We start from the raw sequence: 16,500 nt of genomic DNA, 5'->3' as shown, positions 1-16,500 counted from the left end.
AAGCTCTTGGAGGAAGACCTTGGCAGTAAGCTCCTTGACTTCTGTATTTGTGATGATTTTTTTGGATTTGACACCAAAAACAAAGGTAACAAAAGCAAGAATAAACAAGTAGAACTACATCAAACTAAAAAAAGTTTTTGCATGGGGGATGCCTGGCTGGCTCAGTTAGTAGAGCACATGACTCAATCTTGAGGTCATGAGTTTGAGCCCCATGTTGGACATAGAGATTAATAATAAATGAAAAAAATAAAAAGCTCTTGCACAACAAAGGAGATTGTCAATGAAATGAACAAATGACCTGAATGGGAGAAAAAAAACTGGAAATCATATTTCCAATAAAAGGTTAATATCCTCAAATAATGAAGAATTCATACAACTCAATAGAAACGATACACTCTTATTAAAAAATGGGCAAAGGAACTGAATAGGCATTTTTTTAAAGCAGACATACAGATGCCCAGCAGGTACATGGAAAGGTGCCCAACATTGGTAATCATCAGGGGAATGCAAATCAAAATCACAGATATCACCTCAATGGCTATCATCAAAAAGATGAGCTAATAACTGTTGTTGAGGATGTGGAGAAAAGGGAGCTCTGAGGGGCAAAGGGAGAGAGAATCCCAAGCAGACTCTGCCCAATGTAGAGTCCGGTGTGGGGCTCAGTCGCATGACCTTGAGATCATGACCTGAGCTAAAATCAAGAGCTGGATGCTGGGATGCCTAGATGGCTCAGAGGTGGAGTGTCTGCCTTTGGCTCAGGGCGTGATCCTGTTCCCTGTGATCGAGTCCCACATCAGGCTCCCTGAAAGGAGCCTGCTTCTCCCTCTGTCTCTGCCTCTCTTTGTGTGTCTCATGAATAAATAAATAAAAATTAAAAAGGTTGGATACCTTAACTAACTCAGCCAACCAAGTGCTCTGATTAGAGCCACTATTTTTTTTTTTTTTTTTTCAGTGCTAAACTGCTGAGCCACCCCGGCTGCCCTAGAGCCACTATCTTTAAGAGAGATCTAGGGATCCCTGGGTGGTGCAGCGGTTTAGCGCCTGCCTTTGGCCCAGGGTGCGATCCTGGAGACCCGGGATCAAATCCCACGTCGGGCTCCCAGTGCATGGAGCCTGCTTCTCCCTCTGCCTGTGTCTCTGCCTCTCTCTCTCTGTGACTATCATAAATAAAAATAAAAAAAAAAAGAGATCTGCATCCCCATGTTCATTGTAGCATTTTTAACAATAGCCATGATATGGGACATGGAAACAACCGAAGTGTCTGGCTGCAGATGAACAGATAAAGAAAATGTGAAATGTATATACAGTGGAATACTATGCAGCTGTAAGTAAGGAAATCCTGCTATTTGTGACAATGTGGATGGACCTTGAAGGTATTATGCTAAGTGAAATAAGTCACAGAAAGACAAAATACTCTATGATCTCACTAATTATGTGGAATCTAAAAAAAGCAAAAAACCCTCATAGATACAGAGAATAGTTTGGTGGTTGTAGGAGTGGAAGTGGGCAAAATGGGTGAAAGTGGAGAAAAGGTATAAACTTCCAGTTATATAAAAAAAAAAGTCTTGGGGATTTCATGTACAGCTTGGTGGCTATAGTTAATGATACTGTATTATATATTTGAAAGTTATTAACAGTAGATCTTAACAGTTATCAGAAGAAAAACATTGTAAATATGTCTGGTGATGGATTTAACCAGACTTACTCTGATCATTTTGCACTATATATATATATATATATATAGAGAGAGAGAGAGAGAGAGAGAGAGAGTCATGTTTTACACCAGTGAACTAATAACTTATAAAAAATAATAACTAATGTTATATGTCAATTATATCACTAAAAGGGGGGAGCAGGTTTGGAGTTAGAGTTGGAAGAAAGTTCACTTTTAGAAATGTGTATCAGCTAATTTTGTAAATGAATCTGGGGCTCTAAAGAGAGGCAGGGGTGTTTAGGATTTGCATCTGAAGGGAGTTCAATCAAGGATACAGTATGAGATCACCAGGGCAAGCTTGTGGAGTGATGAGAGCCCCAGGAAATAGAATTTTAAGAGGCACTTCTGGCCTGATGGCTTTGGATTTTAATGTAAAGATTGACATTTTTTGGACTAAGTCAAGCCTGTGACTAGTTTTTTTTTTTTTTTAAGGTTTTATTTATTCATGAGAGAGACACAGAGAGAGGCAGAAACATACACGGAGGAAGCAGGCCCCATGCAGGGAGCCTGATGTGGGACTCGATCCCGGGACTCCAGGATCACACCCTGAGCCGAAGGCAGACGTTTAACTGCTGAGCCACCCGGGAGTCCCCTGTGACTAGTATTTTGAATAAGGAACAAATGTATACTGTAAGAAGCTGTTGCTTGAACCATTTGACAGGTGCTTCAGAGTATGTTCGAGCTGTTATTTGTGCTAATGGTGGATTTACTTTTATTGGTCTTAGATGGAGTGCATTTTAACTCTTTTATATGGATATATTTGGCAATGCCCGGAATTTTAGTAAAGTTACTGTAGGCTGTAAATTAGTTGCCAAGACACAGAAAGGCTAAAAATTGGTCCCGTTTATCCATACTTACATATGGTTAAGTGAACAAAGAATGTGATATTATGTAAATATGGTAGTAACACATTGATCTTTTAATACTGAGAAGAATAATCCCCATGGAGTAGTACTGTACTATCCCTGTTTTACAGTTGAAGTTTAGAGTGTCTTTTGTCTATTCAGACTGCTGTAACAAAATACCATGCACTAAATGGCTTACCAACAACAGAAATTTATTTTTCATAGTTCGACAGACTAGGAAGTCCGAGATCAAGGCACCATGATAGTCCATCCCATTTTGGTGAGGGCCTTCTTCCTGGTTCATAGCCTGCTGCTTCTCACTATGGCCTCACATGGTAGAATGGGATAGGGAATCTCTCTGGAGCCTTTTTTATAAGGCATTAATCTCAAAGCCCTACTTCCTAATACTGTCATTTTCTGGGATTAGGATTCAACATGAATTTTGGGAGGACTCATTCAGACTATAGCAGAGAGGTGAGGTCTGGGCTTGTAACTACCACCTGGAATTGCTTTTCAAGACATAGCAAAATTTATATTGGACAGCTAAGAGGTTGGGTTAATACTGTTTCTTTTGCACCCCAACTTTTTTATTTGGAAGAATTCTGAACTTAGAGAAAGTTGAAAGAGTGATACACTGAATACCAATATGACATTTTACCATTTTATCATTTTATGATATTTTACCACATTTGTGCTCTCACGCTCTATTTACCCCCTTACTCTCTCTCCTTTTGTCTATCCACGTTTCTCTCTCCCTTCCTTCCCTACACTTATATACATTATGTTTCATTGTATGTTAGGGATTCCTTAGTTATGTGAATAATTGAGATACTGCTTTATAGTTTTCCTTCCAGTCCGGGATTTATTCAAGGATTTTTTTTTAAATTTTATTTATTATTTATGTATTATAGTCACAGAGAGAGAGAGAGAGAGAGAGGCAGAGACACAGGCAGAGGGAGAAGCAGGCTCCATGCACTGGGAGCCCGATGTGGGATTCGATCCCGGGTCTCCAGGATCGCGCCCTGGGCCAAAGGCAGGCGCTAAACCGCTGCGCCACCCAGGGATCCCTTATTCAAGGATTATATGTTGCATTTAACGGTCTTTTTTTTTTTTTTTTTTTAAGTCTTTTAATTCAGAGCGGTTCTCCCCCTCTTTTGTTTTTCATGTCATTGATATTTTTGTAGTTAGGGTAGTTATATTGAAGAATGTACAATTTGGATTTGTCATTATTAGATTCAGATTAAACATTTTTGGCAAGATGTGTGTGTCTGTGCACATAATGTCCCTTTGACCCATTGGTGGTGATACAAAGATCACTTAGTTAAGTTGATGTCAGCTATATTTCTTCTTTGTAAAGGTACCTTTTTCCTTTTGTAATTAAGAAAGTCTGTGGGATGATACTTTTAAAAATGTGTGACTTTTCTATTCCTCAATATTTTTAAGATTTTATTTATTCATGAGAGAGAGAGAGGCAGAGACACAGCCAGAGGGAGAAGCAGGCTCACCGTGGGGAGCCTGATGTGGTACTTGATCCCAGAACCCTGGGATCATGACCAAGTCAAAGACAACCACTGAACCACCCAGGTGCCCATGTTTGTTAATGTTTTACCCAGTGGTATTAACATGCACTCATGATTCTTGCCTAAATTGGTTATTACGTTGATGGTTGCAAAATGTTGATTCTCTTGTTACTTCTACATTTTCTAGTTGGTGATGTTCTAAAAGGAAGACCTTTTACTTTTCCTCTTTTTTTTTTTTCTTTTTTGTTTTTGAGGATCATTGTAGATTTGGTATTTAAAAAAAATTAATATATTACAATTCATTACTGTAAAAAATACTGACTATTCAGTATTAAGTATAAAGTGGGGTACCTGACTGGCTTGGTCAGAAGAATGAGTGACTCTTGATCTCGAGGTTGTGAGTTTGAGCCCCACATCATTGGGTGTAGAGATTACTAAAATAAATAAATAAATAAATAGGTAAATAAATAAGTAAATTTGAGTTGTAAATTTGATCAGTAGGAGCCCCATTAAACTGACTCTTACGTCCTTTTGACATGACCCAGTCAGGCTTTGAGCACTTCCTTACACTCTGGCACTATACGGTATTTTGGACTCACTTTGTACCTTACCTGCTCCAGACCTGGAATCAATCATTTCTGCAAGGAATCCTGATTCATTTAGTGGCAAATGATTCCTTTAAAGGGGAGCCATTTCCCTTTTGTGACCTGGGCGTCCCAAAGGGGAACCGCTTCCTTTTCTTAATTATCCTGAATTATCCTTTGCTATTTTTATGGTATCAGTTATTTCCAGTTAAAAAAAAACAACAACGGTGGATTCCAGATCTGAGACTCTTCTGTGTCTTCACTGATGTACCTGATAATAAAGTATCCATTACCTGAATTATTTCTCAGACTGAAGTATGTTAGAGGTAGGTCTGATGACTTGCCATGGGAGGCAAGGTATTGTGCAGAAAATTGGCATTGTATTGTTTTTTTTCCCTTAACTTTTTGTGAAGGTGAAAATAAGCTTTCGTATCCTCCTCACTCTCATGTAACCCAGATCTTTTCTTCCTGTAGTGCAGTCGCTTAAGAGTTATTTCCCTCTTTGTATCTTCTGCTGTCTGAATAAAATGTTCTTGGATAAGGAAACTCCAAACCAGGACTTTCATACTTAGTGCTTTGAACTTGAACTTGCATTCACCTATATATATATATATATATTGTACTTAAAGTTCAATTGTGAGTATATATATATATACTCACAATTGAACTTTAAGTACAATCTAAGACACTAAGACACTAACATGCTTAGGGTATTTATTGAACATTTCTTGGAGTATGATTTTATGACTGACTCCTTATGAGGTCTGATGTTTTAAAGAATCCAAAATAGCTAGCCTTAGAATTGGGATCTGGTATGCTTCAATCGCTATGGTCCAACAGCTTCGAGAACTTCCTGCTCTAGGACTCTACAAGAAATGAGATACATCAGTTCCTTCCACAAACATTTTATGCTGAAGATGAAATCCATTAAACTTATCTATACATTCCATTGATATGGAAACATAAGTAAGCTGTAAGGAAAGTAATGATGTGTTAACATGTTCTGTTGAAATATTTAAAATCTTGTTTTCCCTGTGGAGGAAATATAGCCGGTTTTTGGAGGGAGAGGGGTGTTGGTCATTTCCAGAAGTTACAGATAATATTTTAATTAACACCGTTACTAACCTGTCAGTGATATTATGGCTTATATATTTATTCTTCCATGTGGATGACTGCTGTAAGATTACTTAAGAAATTAGCTGCCTGGCAACATAAAAGTTCAGATATTAAAATGAATTGCATGCCTTCCAACTATTTCTATTACTTGTCTAAATTTAGAACTATGTAGAGCTTCTGCAGAATTGTGGATTTTAATAGTCAAGACAGACAATATTCAGCTTTTTGGAGTAAAGAAGAGGAAAGGTAGTTTCAAATTAATTTTTTACTGTCACTCAGACTACTTAATTAAGACACAGAGTCCAGTGAAAAGTCAGGACTATTCTGAGAATTTTATTTGACTCTTGCTAAAAACTTGAGCCTAGGATATGGGTATGAAAGGGATAATTCCCCCCCCCCCCAATTCCACCCCCAGCTGAATTGCTGGAAGCTATTCTTTCCTTAGCGTCTCCCCAATTTATGCTTGATAAGTATATTTCCTATACTTTACCTGGATGGATGGGGCAGTACATCTGAGCTAGAGATCAGGTGAGCCTTATAGGTACTTTTAGAGCACTGGAATTGTTTTGCCTGTGTGTGAATTCAGAATTTTGTGGGATTTTTTTTTTTAAGATTTTATTTATTTATTCATCAGAGAGACAGAGATTGAGAGAGAGAGAGAGAGAGAGAGAGAGAGAGGCAGAGACACAGGCAGAGGGAGAAGCAGGCTCCACGCAGGGAGCCTGATGTGGGACTTGATCCCAGGTCTCCAGGATCATGCCCTAGGCTGAAGGCAGCACTAAACCGCTGAGCCACCCAGGTTGCCCTTGTGGGATGTTTTGAGGAAAAATTAATTCCATTCCATGTATGTTTAACTACATGAAATATGAAAATCTGTTGATGGAGTTGGTAGGACTTCAACAAAAGAAATAGAAAATAAAAGGAATGGTTATTTATTTTGACTAATTTCAGTAAGTAATAGAGTAAGATTTTACATATAGAGTGAATATGATGTATTTGGTACCAGATTTGGCAATTGGAAAGGTAGGACTTTGTTGCTACTATAGTAACAAATTTTAAGGATGCTGGGAAAATGCCAAAAAATTATTATAAACCAAGAAAAATCCATACAAATGGAATGTATGTTTTTTTCTGACCCTAGATTTATACAAATGGTAAAATGTAAAAAAATTGACAACACATCTATATATTACTCTCAATGAATTAAGCCTGTCTGTGTGCTTTTTCCCCCCCCTCCCTTTCCTTTCTTCTGGGGCTTTCCTAGATGAATTCTAGACGTGAGGGACCTGGTTCCTTGGAGAAATGAGCTGCCCTCAAAGAATTTACTGTTTATTGAGACAAAATGTTATGAAGGAGGTAGCAGGATGATTTTTATTTTCTTTTTGCTTATCTCTATTTATTTTAAAGACTTCATTTATTTTAGAGCGAGAGTGAGCAAGAGCAAGGGTGTAGGGCAGAGGGAGAAGCAGACTCCCTGCTAAGCAGGGAGCCTGATGTGGAGTTCGATGCAGAGTTTGGTCCCAGGACCCCTGGATCATGACCTAAGCTGAAGGCAGACGCTGAATCAACTGAGCCACCCAGATGCCCTTTCTTACCTGTTTTAAAAGAGCATGAATTTCTTTTATAATTAGAGGAAAAATGAGTTGGGGCTATAACTCAATTCTTAAAACTTGTAAGTATAGTCCAGTAATCTTATTTTCAAGCACTGTTGATCAGTCTCCAGTCAGGTAGTGAGTTCCTTTTTTTAAGGGCTTTGAGACTATTTTTTTTTTTTTTTGAGACTATATTTTGGGGGGTAAGCTGTCTTTTTCTATTACAGCTGAAGTTTTTATTAAATAACTTAAGTATACTTAACTAATCACTAAACTAACAATTTGTATTTAAACTTAGTAATATAGGGGTGCCTGGGTGATTCAGTCAGTTAAGCATCTGCCTTAGGCTCAGACCATGATCCCAGGGGTGCCTGGAGTCTTGCTGCCCCTAGTGCAGAGTCTGCTTCTCCCACTTCCTCTGCCCCTCCCCCTGCTTGTGCACTTTCGCTCTCTTTCTCTCCCTTTTGCTTTCTGTCCCTCAAATGCGTAAGTAAAATCTTTAGGAAAAAACCTCTAGTAATATATGATTCTGTTTATTTGAAAGAATATAAATATATGAATTCTGGGAGGAAAAGTTGTGTTTATTAGATTGCCTAAACTTGCTAGAAATAGTATTTTGATGTCACAAGAGGGATCCCTATAAAACTTGAAGAAAATATTATTGCTCTTACTAGAATAAAAACTTAATTTAGCTCGAAGTAGCCTGTAGGTTGACAAAGAATAGTATTACATTTTTCTGTAGGTCCCAGAGTTTTTCTAGAGGCAACTTGAGTGTCACATAAGGTACTTAGGACTATTAGAATGTTCAGCATCATTCTAGGGCTATGGGATCCAAAATTTTTGTGCGTGTTAAAGTACCTTACTGGCTGGCTGTGAAGATAAACCATGAACATTTAATGATCGAAACAACAGATATAATGGGTTAGATTCTGTAATATAAACAGAATGCAGTCTAATTTATTTGAGTCTAATTGTTTAGTATAAAGAAATGCAGAAGGAAAGAGAAACCAATATAGAAAGATAGGGAAAGAGGTAGGAATTGAACTGGGCTTCAATGGAAGATTAGTATCCAAATTCATTTCAGTGGTTGTATTTCAGATTTATATATATATATATATATATATATATATATATATATATATATATATATATATAAATATATTTCATTTTTGGGATTTGCTTTTTTTACATTTTATTTTTAAATTTTATTCTTCTTAAAAAAGATTTTATATATTTGAGAGACAGAGAGCAGGAACGAGGTAGGGAGGGATGTATGTAGCAGATGGAGAGGGAGAAGCAGGCTCCTGACTGAGCAGGGAGCCCGATGTAGGGATCCATCCCAGGACCTCTGGGATCATGACCTGAGCCAGAGGCAGACATTTAGCTGACTGAGCCACCCAGACACCCCTCTTCTTTATTTAAAAAAAAAACTTTTTAAAAAAGATTATTTATTTGGGAGGGGGGGGGAGGGCAGACGGAGAGCATTCTTTTTTTTTTTTTTTTTGATAGCCACACAGAGAGAGGGAGGGAGGCAGAGACATAGGCAGAGGGAGAAGCAGGCTCCATGCACCGGGAGCCCGAGGTGGGATTCGATCCGGGGTCTCCAGGATCACGCCCTGGGCCAAAGGCAGGCGCCAAACCGCTGCACCACCCAGGGATCCCCGGAGAGCATTCTTAAGCAAACCCCCTGATGGAGCATGGAGCCGATAGATGTGGGGCTTAATCCCACCACCCATGACCTGAACTGAAACTAAGAGTTAGATGCTTAACTTACTGACTTACCCACGTGCCTTGAGATTTGCTCTAAAAAACTTTATTATGGAGAATTTCAAACATTCAAAAGCAGTGGGAATAGTAAAATGAACCCCTATATACAATTATCAGCTTATGGCTAACATGGCTCCTACCAACCCCCTTTTACAAATTGTTTTGAAGCAAATCTATGACATATTATTTCATTCATAAATATCTCAGTTAAATGGTTCTAAAAAATAAGGGCTTTAAAAAACATAATACCACCCCCCCCCCCGCAAAACATAATACACTATTTGTACATCTAAAATAACGAACAATAATTTCTTTATATCTGGTGGTCATATTTCCATGATTGTTTTATAAATTTTATTTATTTATATTTTTTAAAGATTTTATTTATTTATTCATGAGAGACACACAGAGAGGCAGAGAGACACAGGCAGAGGGAGAAGCAGGCTTCATGCAGGGAGCCTGATGTGGGACTTGATCCCTGGTCTCCAGGATCATGCCTGGGCTGAAGGCAGGTGTTAAACTGCTGAGCCACCCAGGGATCCCCTGTTTCATAAGTTTTATTTTTTATTTTTTTAATTTATGATGGTCACAGAGAGAGAGAGAGAGAGAGAGAGAGAGAGGCAGAGACATAGGCAGAGGGAAAAGCAGACTCCATGCACCGGGAGCCTGACGTGGGACTCGATCCCAGGTCTCCAGGATCGCGCCCTGGGCCAAAGGCAGGCGCCAAACCGCTGCGCCACCCAGGGATCCCCGATAAGTGTGTTTTTTTTTTTTAATGTCATTATAAACTCTGCAGTTTAAGCCTGTTTATGTGTTTCAGCCAATTATAGTTTTATCTGTATTGATGTCTCATTGATTGCCTCATCTTGGCAAATGGGAGCTGCTTCAGATTGGCAGTCTTTTTTTTTTTTTTTTTTGACTCCAGTGTCTTTTTGATGTGATCCTCTTAGCTATGTTAGCTTCTTTGTTTTGTGGAAATAAAGTTTAGAGACCATTCTGTGTGTAACAGGTACTAATTGCTTAATGGGATGGTCATTGTTTCTTACTCTTTCCAGTGAACAAGCCTAGGAAATAAAGTTGTTGTTGTTGTTTTTTTTAAGATTTTATTTATTTATTCATGAGACACACAGAGAGAGGCAGAGACACAGGTAGCTGGAGAAGCAGGCTTCATGCAGGGAGCCCGACGTGGGACTTGATCCCCAGTCTCCAGGATCACGCCCTGGGCTGAAGGCAGGTGCTAAACCGCTGAGCCACCCAGGGATCCCCTACTTTTGTAATTTTTAAACATGGTGTATAATTGCCTTCTAAAAATACAGGCATTTAGAAAAAAAATATAGGTAGTTTACATTTCTACCAGCAATTGATTCCAGATTTGAGACAGAAACTTTGGTTATGGGAGCACCTGGGTGGCTCAGTGATTGAGCATCTGCCTTTGGTTCAGGTTGGGATCCTGGGATCGAATCCCGCATTGGACTCCCTCCAGGGACTCTCTCTGTAGAGACAGAGAGAGGCAGAGACACAGGCAGAGTGAGAGGCAGGCTCTATGCAGGCAGCCCAATGTGGGACTCGATCCCAGGACTCCAGGATCATGCCCTGGACCGAAAGCGGGTGCTAAACCACTGAGCCACCCAGAGATCCCAATAAATAAAATCTTTTTTTTTTTCCAACAAATAAAATCTTAAAAAAAAAAAGAAGATTTAGTTATGGTGGATATATACAAAATAACCAATTTGAATTTTTTCATCCTTGTATATTTACAGTGGAGCATTTGGCATAGGCATCAAATTACATTTTAGCTTTCTTTTAACACACCATTAATTAAGTGCCTATGAGGATCCCTGGGTGGCGCAGCGGTTTGGCGCCTGCCTTTGGCCCAGGGCGCAATCCTGGAGACCCGAGATCGAATCCCACGTTGGGCTCCCGGTGCATAGAGCCTGCTTCTCCCTCTGCCTGTGTCTCTGCCTCTCTCTCTCTCTCTCTCTCTCTCTCTGACTATCATAAAGAAATTTAAAAAAAAAATTAAAAAAAAAAGTGCCTATGAAAGAGTGTAGTCTTTGCTTTCCATTATAAGCAAATATAGCAGGTTAACTTTATCCAAGCTCTAAGGGCCTTGAAGGACAAGAGGAGTAGAGGAAATTCTAAATTAACAAACATTTTGGTCTCTGACCTCTTAACTCTTTGAAAAATTATTTTAGACTCCAAAGAACTTTTACTTATGTGGGTTATATTTGCCAGTATTTACTGTATTGGGAATCAGAACTAGGAAAATGTTTAAAATTTATTAATTCATTAAAATAATAGTTCCTTACATATTTATATAACACATTTTTTAAATGAAAAAATCTTTTTTTAAAAAAAACTTTTTAAAAACATTTAGTGAGAAGCAGGGACATGGTTTTATACTTTTGCAAATCTCTTTTATTTTTGGCTTAATAGAAGACAGTGGCATTCTCATCTGCATCAGCATTCAGTCTGTTGCAGTGTCATTTTGGTTGAACTATTTGAAGAGAAAAGTGCAAACTGAGAGATATGTAGTTGGAAAATAGAGAAGTATTTTAATATCTTTGGGTAATCGGATATTCTTTGATACTATACCCAAACTCAACATACGTTCTTTAAAGATTAGTTGCAGTGTAGAATCTGAAATGGTATTAATGAACTTTTGTATGTGGTGACATTAAAATTCTTTTTTTTTTTTTTTTCGTGCATTGGATGCATCTTTTACCCATGTATGATTTTGAATCATCATGAATTGGTCAGTTGGAAAATACTGGTTCACTGAGTTATGCAGATCTTCCAGATGTTTGACACAGTTCATTATACAAGTAAAAAAAAATCACACTCATTAATATCACTGTCATTTGATCAGAAAAATCTTAAGTATTAAGAAGTTGTCAGGCCCACAGAAGATAGACTTTTTTATGATTTTGATTTTATCTTAAAGCTTTATCACTGACAACAAATACTATCATGTATTTTCTTTGAAGAGACAGGCTCACTTTGTTCATTTTTGTGAAGAACACTGACACATAACCATAGTTTGTCAGTTGCTTACTCAAGAAGTGAATAATAGCCCATGAAAAAAGTGGCTAGTTTAGCTTGCAGCTCAGTTGCTTTTCCTTGAGACAATTATAATTTTACTATTTAAAGATTTATTTATTCATGAGAGACAGAGAGAGGCAGACACACAGGCAGTGGGAGAAGCAGGTCCCTGCAGGGAGGACCCCGATGTGGGACTTGATCCCGGATCCCAGGATCACGCCCTGAGCTGAAGGCAAACGCTCAAGTGCTGAGGCACCCAGGCATCCCTACTTGAGACGATTACTGTACTTTGATTGATATGCTGCAGAACTGGTTTGTACTTCCCATTTTGCCATTTTGATTATTAAAAAGACATGTATGCAAGAGTGGAAATTTAATAAAATTATTTTTACTGCTTTATCAAGGACATTTATAAGTAAAATTTTTCCTTTTTATTTTTTTATTTTGATTTTTTTTTTAAAGATTTTATTCACCTATTCATGAGAGACACAGAGAGAGAAAGGCAGAGACACAGGCAGAGGGAGAAGCAGGCTCCCCACAAGGAGCTCCATGTGGGACTCAATCCCAGATCCCAGGATCACGCCCTGAGCCGAAGGGAGACACTCAGGGGACATTGCAGAGCCACGCAGGTGTCCTAATTTTTCCTTTTTAAACTGCAGGTGTGGGGTGGTGAAGACTATGATAGTACTAGTACAGTTTGATACCATTGCCTTGATTTATGCTAAAGCAGTGGGAATTATACCTACCATTTCACTATGGTGAAAAAGGTAGATAACATCATAGTGTGATGAGAAATAACATCTTGTTGTTGTGAAAATAGTGGACCTCTTAGACCTCCTGAGACCGTACTTAGAGAACTGCTGTTCTAGGTAGAGCATGTATTATGTAGCCAGAGATACTGAGGTGAGAAAAAAGCATAGGTTTCTACGTCAACTGCAAGTACTTTGTTAGGGAACTCAGGATCTGTGGAGAGAAAGAATGGTAGTCAGGACCAGATCATAAAGGAACTTAAGTATCCTGCCAAAGAATGCTGAGTTTATCCTATAAGAAATGGAGAGTCTTTGAAGGCTTTTTAGGAGGGTAGTGTGTGTATAGTAGGGATGTGGGTCTTTGATGCCATCATATTTGTATTTTTTAAGGATCACCCTTATCATAGTGTGTCTTGTGGTAAGGAGGCCAGTGGAAAATGATGAGATTTTAAACTAAGGCACTAGCTTGGTCATGGTGCCACAGAAGGCCAGGCTGTACAAGCCAGTACAGGAATTCAAATGTGTCTTTCTTAAAGCAGAACTAAGCCTAGCATCATCTGTTGGTTGGGTGGGTGGATGGTCAGGTGCACAACTGCATCCATCATCATGTCATTTATAAGCTATCCACTCAAATACACTTGTATCAGCAGAATTACTAATTTGACTTTTATTACTATAGATTAGTTTTAATCTGTTTTTGAATTTCATGTTAGTAGAATCATATACTCTTGTGGTTTTTTTGTTCAACGTTATCTTTGAGATTCATGAATTTAGTTACATATAGCAGTGGTTTGTTTTTTATCATTGCTAAGTAGTACTTTTTCTGACTATACCATAAGTTTTCCATTAAGTTGATTACATTTTGGGACTGTTAGGAATATTACTACTGTAAACATTTTGTACATGCCTTTTCATAGATGTAAAGCACTTGGGAATTCCAAGAATGGAATTGCTAGTTCATGGGATATAAGTACTACGGTTTTCCAAAGTGTTGTATTAATTTATTCTCTTGCCAACAATGTGTGAGAGTTCTGGTTGTGCCATGTCTTTGACTATACTTAGTATTGTCAGTGCTTTTTTTTTTTTTTTTTTTAATTTTTTTTAAATTTATTTATGATAGTCACAGAGAGAGAAAGAGAGAAAGGCAGAGACATAGGCAGAGGGAGAAGCAGGCTTCATGCACCGGAAGCCCAATGTGGGATTCGATCCCGGGTCTCCAGGATTGCGCCCTGAGCCAAAGGCAGGCGCCAAACCGCTGCGCCACCCAGGGATCCCCAAAGTGTAAGGAACTTAACTTGTTTTTTTTTCTTTTAATTTTTATTTATTTACTTATGATAGTCACAGAGAGAGAGGAAGAGACACAGGCACAGGGAGAAGAAGCAGGCCCCATGCACCGGGAGCCTGACGTGGGATTCGATCCCAGGTCTCCAGGATCGCGCCCTGGGCCAAAGGCAGGCGCTAAACCGCTGCACCACCCAGGGATCTGTCAGTGCTTTTAATTGTAGCTGTTGGGGATGTAGTGATGTCTTTTTGTGGCTTTAATTCGCATTTCCCTGATGACCACAAATATGGAATATCTTTATATGCATATTGGCCTTTTAAGGATTCTCTTTTGTGAAGTGCTTCCAACTCTTGTCCATTTAAAAAATTGGGCTGTTTGTTTTTTTCTTATTGATTTGATTTTTTTCTTATTGATTTTCTTATTGATTTTGTCTTTTTTCTTATTGTTTTTCTTATTGATTTCTTTGTGTATTTTGTATACACATACACAAAATGTCCTTTGTGGCATATGTACAGTTTTATATCACTGCCATGATTTATGCTAAAGCAGTGGCAGTTATACCTACCATTTCACTATGGTGAAAAAGGTAAATAACATCTTAGTGTTGTTATCAAAATTAAGATCTTCTACAGGTATTTGCTCATGGGATAAATGCAGGAATAAATAATAATATGAGTGTTTTGTTGGGATTCTGTGATAATATGTCTTATCTATGAAGAGTGTTTTTTTTTTTTTAAAGATTTTATTTATTTATTCATAGAGACAGAGAGAGGGGGGCGGGCAGAGACACAGGCAGAGGGAGAAGCAGGCTCCATGCAGGGAGCCTGACATGGGACTCGATCCAGGGTCTCCAGGATCACGCCCTGGGCTACAGGCGGTGCTAAACCGCTGCGCCACCGGGGCTGCCCAAAGAGTGGTTTTATATATTATTATTTAGAGATTCTGATTTCCTTACATGATGAGAATGCACATGCTGCTTTTGAGTGTATCAGTGTTGATGTTTTGAATTAGTGTTAGCTGATTGCAGGTATTTCTGTTACCTATTGCTGTCAACCAAAACACTCCAAATCTTAGTAGTTTAAAAGAACTATTTATTTGCTCATGATTAAGTGGCCTGGCAATTTGTGCAAGGCTCATCTGGCTTGCCTCTACTGCACATGGAATTTGCTGGGCTTACTCATGTGCTGGTGGTCAATTGTCAGGTTGGCCAGGGGCTGGTTATACCTAGATAGCCTCACTCTAGCACTGTCCATCATTAGGCTGGAGCTGTCATCCAGGGTACCGTGTTGTCTCCTGCAGTCTGTCTTGGCTACCTTGAATGGTGACTAGGTCCCAAGAGAGCAAGAGTGGAAGTTGCAAGGTTTCTTAAGGCCTTGGCTCAGGAATTGTGCAGTGTCATTCATGCTACAATCTTTTGAACAAAACAAGTCACACGGCCAGTTCAAATTCAAGGGGTGAGGAAGTGAACTCCACTTTTTGATGAGAATTGCTGCAAATAATTTGTGGCCATGTTTGATCTACTACATTGGGCATTGCCTTTCCTTGTTCCTTTCTCCTTTTCTCTCTCTTCTTCCCTTCCTTCCATTGTGCCTTTTAAATGAAATGGATAGTTTATGGGGTTTGTTTTTGTTTTTTAATTGCCTTGACTTGTCTTTCTTCTTAAAGTTTATGTTAGAACAAACTTTACTTAGAGGATGTTTTCTGTGATTGCTTGGTGTAGTTAAGGACCAGACATTTTTAGGTCCTGACTTTAAGACTATTACTATAATACCAAACATCTGTTAATGATGAAGATAGCAGTTTCTTCCCCAGGTAATCTTGATCCTTTTTTTTTAATCCTTTTAAAAAAGAATTGGTAAGACCTGAATCTTAACACTGGTCCTTTTATGAGCTCTATTCCCAGCTCTTCCATGCCTTGTTAGCTGTCTAGAGTTACTAACATGGGCCTAAAATGACAAACTTTTTTCCCCAAGGTGCTCAGTGAAGTCAGGAAGGAGAAGACTCCACAGTAGGAGAAGGGGTGTGGACTGCAGTTGTCTTGAGGAGACAGTGTTTTTATATGTGAAATAAACAAGAATCTTGGGCAAGGTGCAGATGTCAGTGACCTGTCAGCCCATCAGGATGAATCAGCTGAAGTCCTAGATAAGGTGACAATGTCAGCACAATGAGCCCCTTACCCTGAATTTATTGGGCCTCTCATTAAGGTAGCTGTCATAGCCCTTATTTTAGAGAAAAGTCAGAGTCATTGTTCCAGATTCACCTGACTTTAAACATTATTTATTTTGGAGG

At 38.7% G+C, this 16,500-nt stretch overlaps 1 protein-coding gene across 28 annotated transcripts in view; it reads left to right on the top strand.

Annotated features, from left to right (window-relative positions):
- Positions 1-16,500, top strand: part of R3HDM2 (R3H domain containing 2) — a 155,641-nt gene that overhangs the window by 17,106 nt on the left and 122,035 nt on the right. Inside the window, exon 2 of one of the 28 annotated variants that reach the window (XM_072741774.1) lies at positions 2,147-2,344. The exons of the other annotated variants lie outside the window; for them this stretch is intronic. The gene's annotated coding sequence lies outside the window, so the exon portion shown is untranslated. The remainder of the gene's footprint in view (positions 1-2,146; positions 2,345-16,500) is intronic. 28 annotated transcript variants of the gene reach the window in all.

The sequence above is a fragment of the Vulpes vulpes genome, chromosome 16 (assembly GCF_048418805.1).
Source record: "Vulpes vulpes isolate BD-2025 chromosome 16, VulVul3, whole genome shotgun sequence".
Classification (NCBI taxonomy): domain Eukaryota; kingdom Metazoa; phylum Chordata; class Mammalia; order Carnivora; family Canidae; genus Vulpes; species Vulpes vulpes.
Note: the sequence above shows the minus strand (reverse complement) of the source record. Positions and strands in the feature narration are given on the sequence as shown.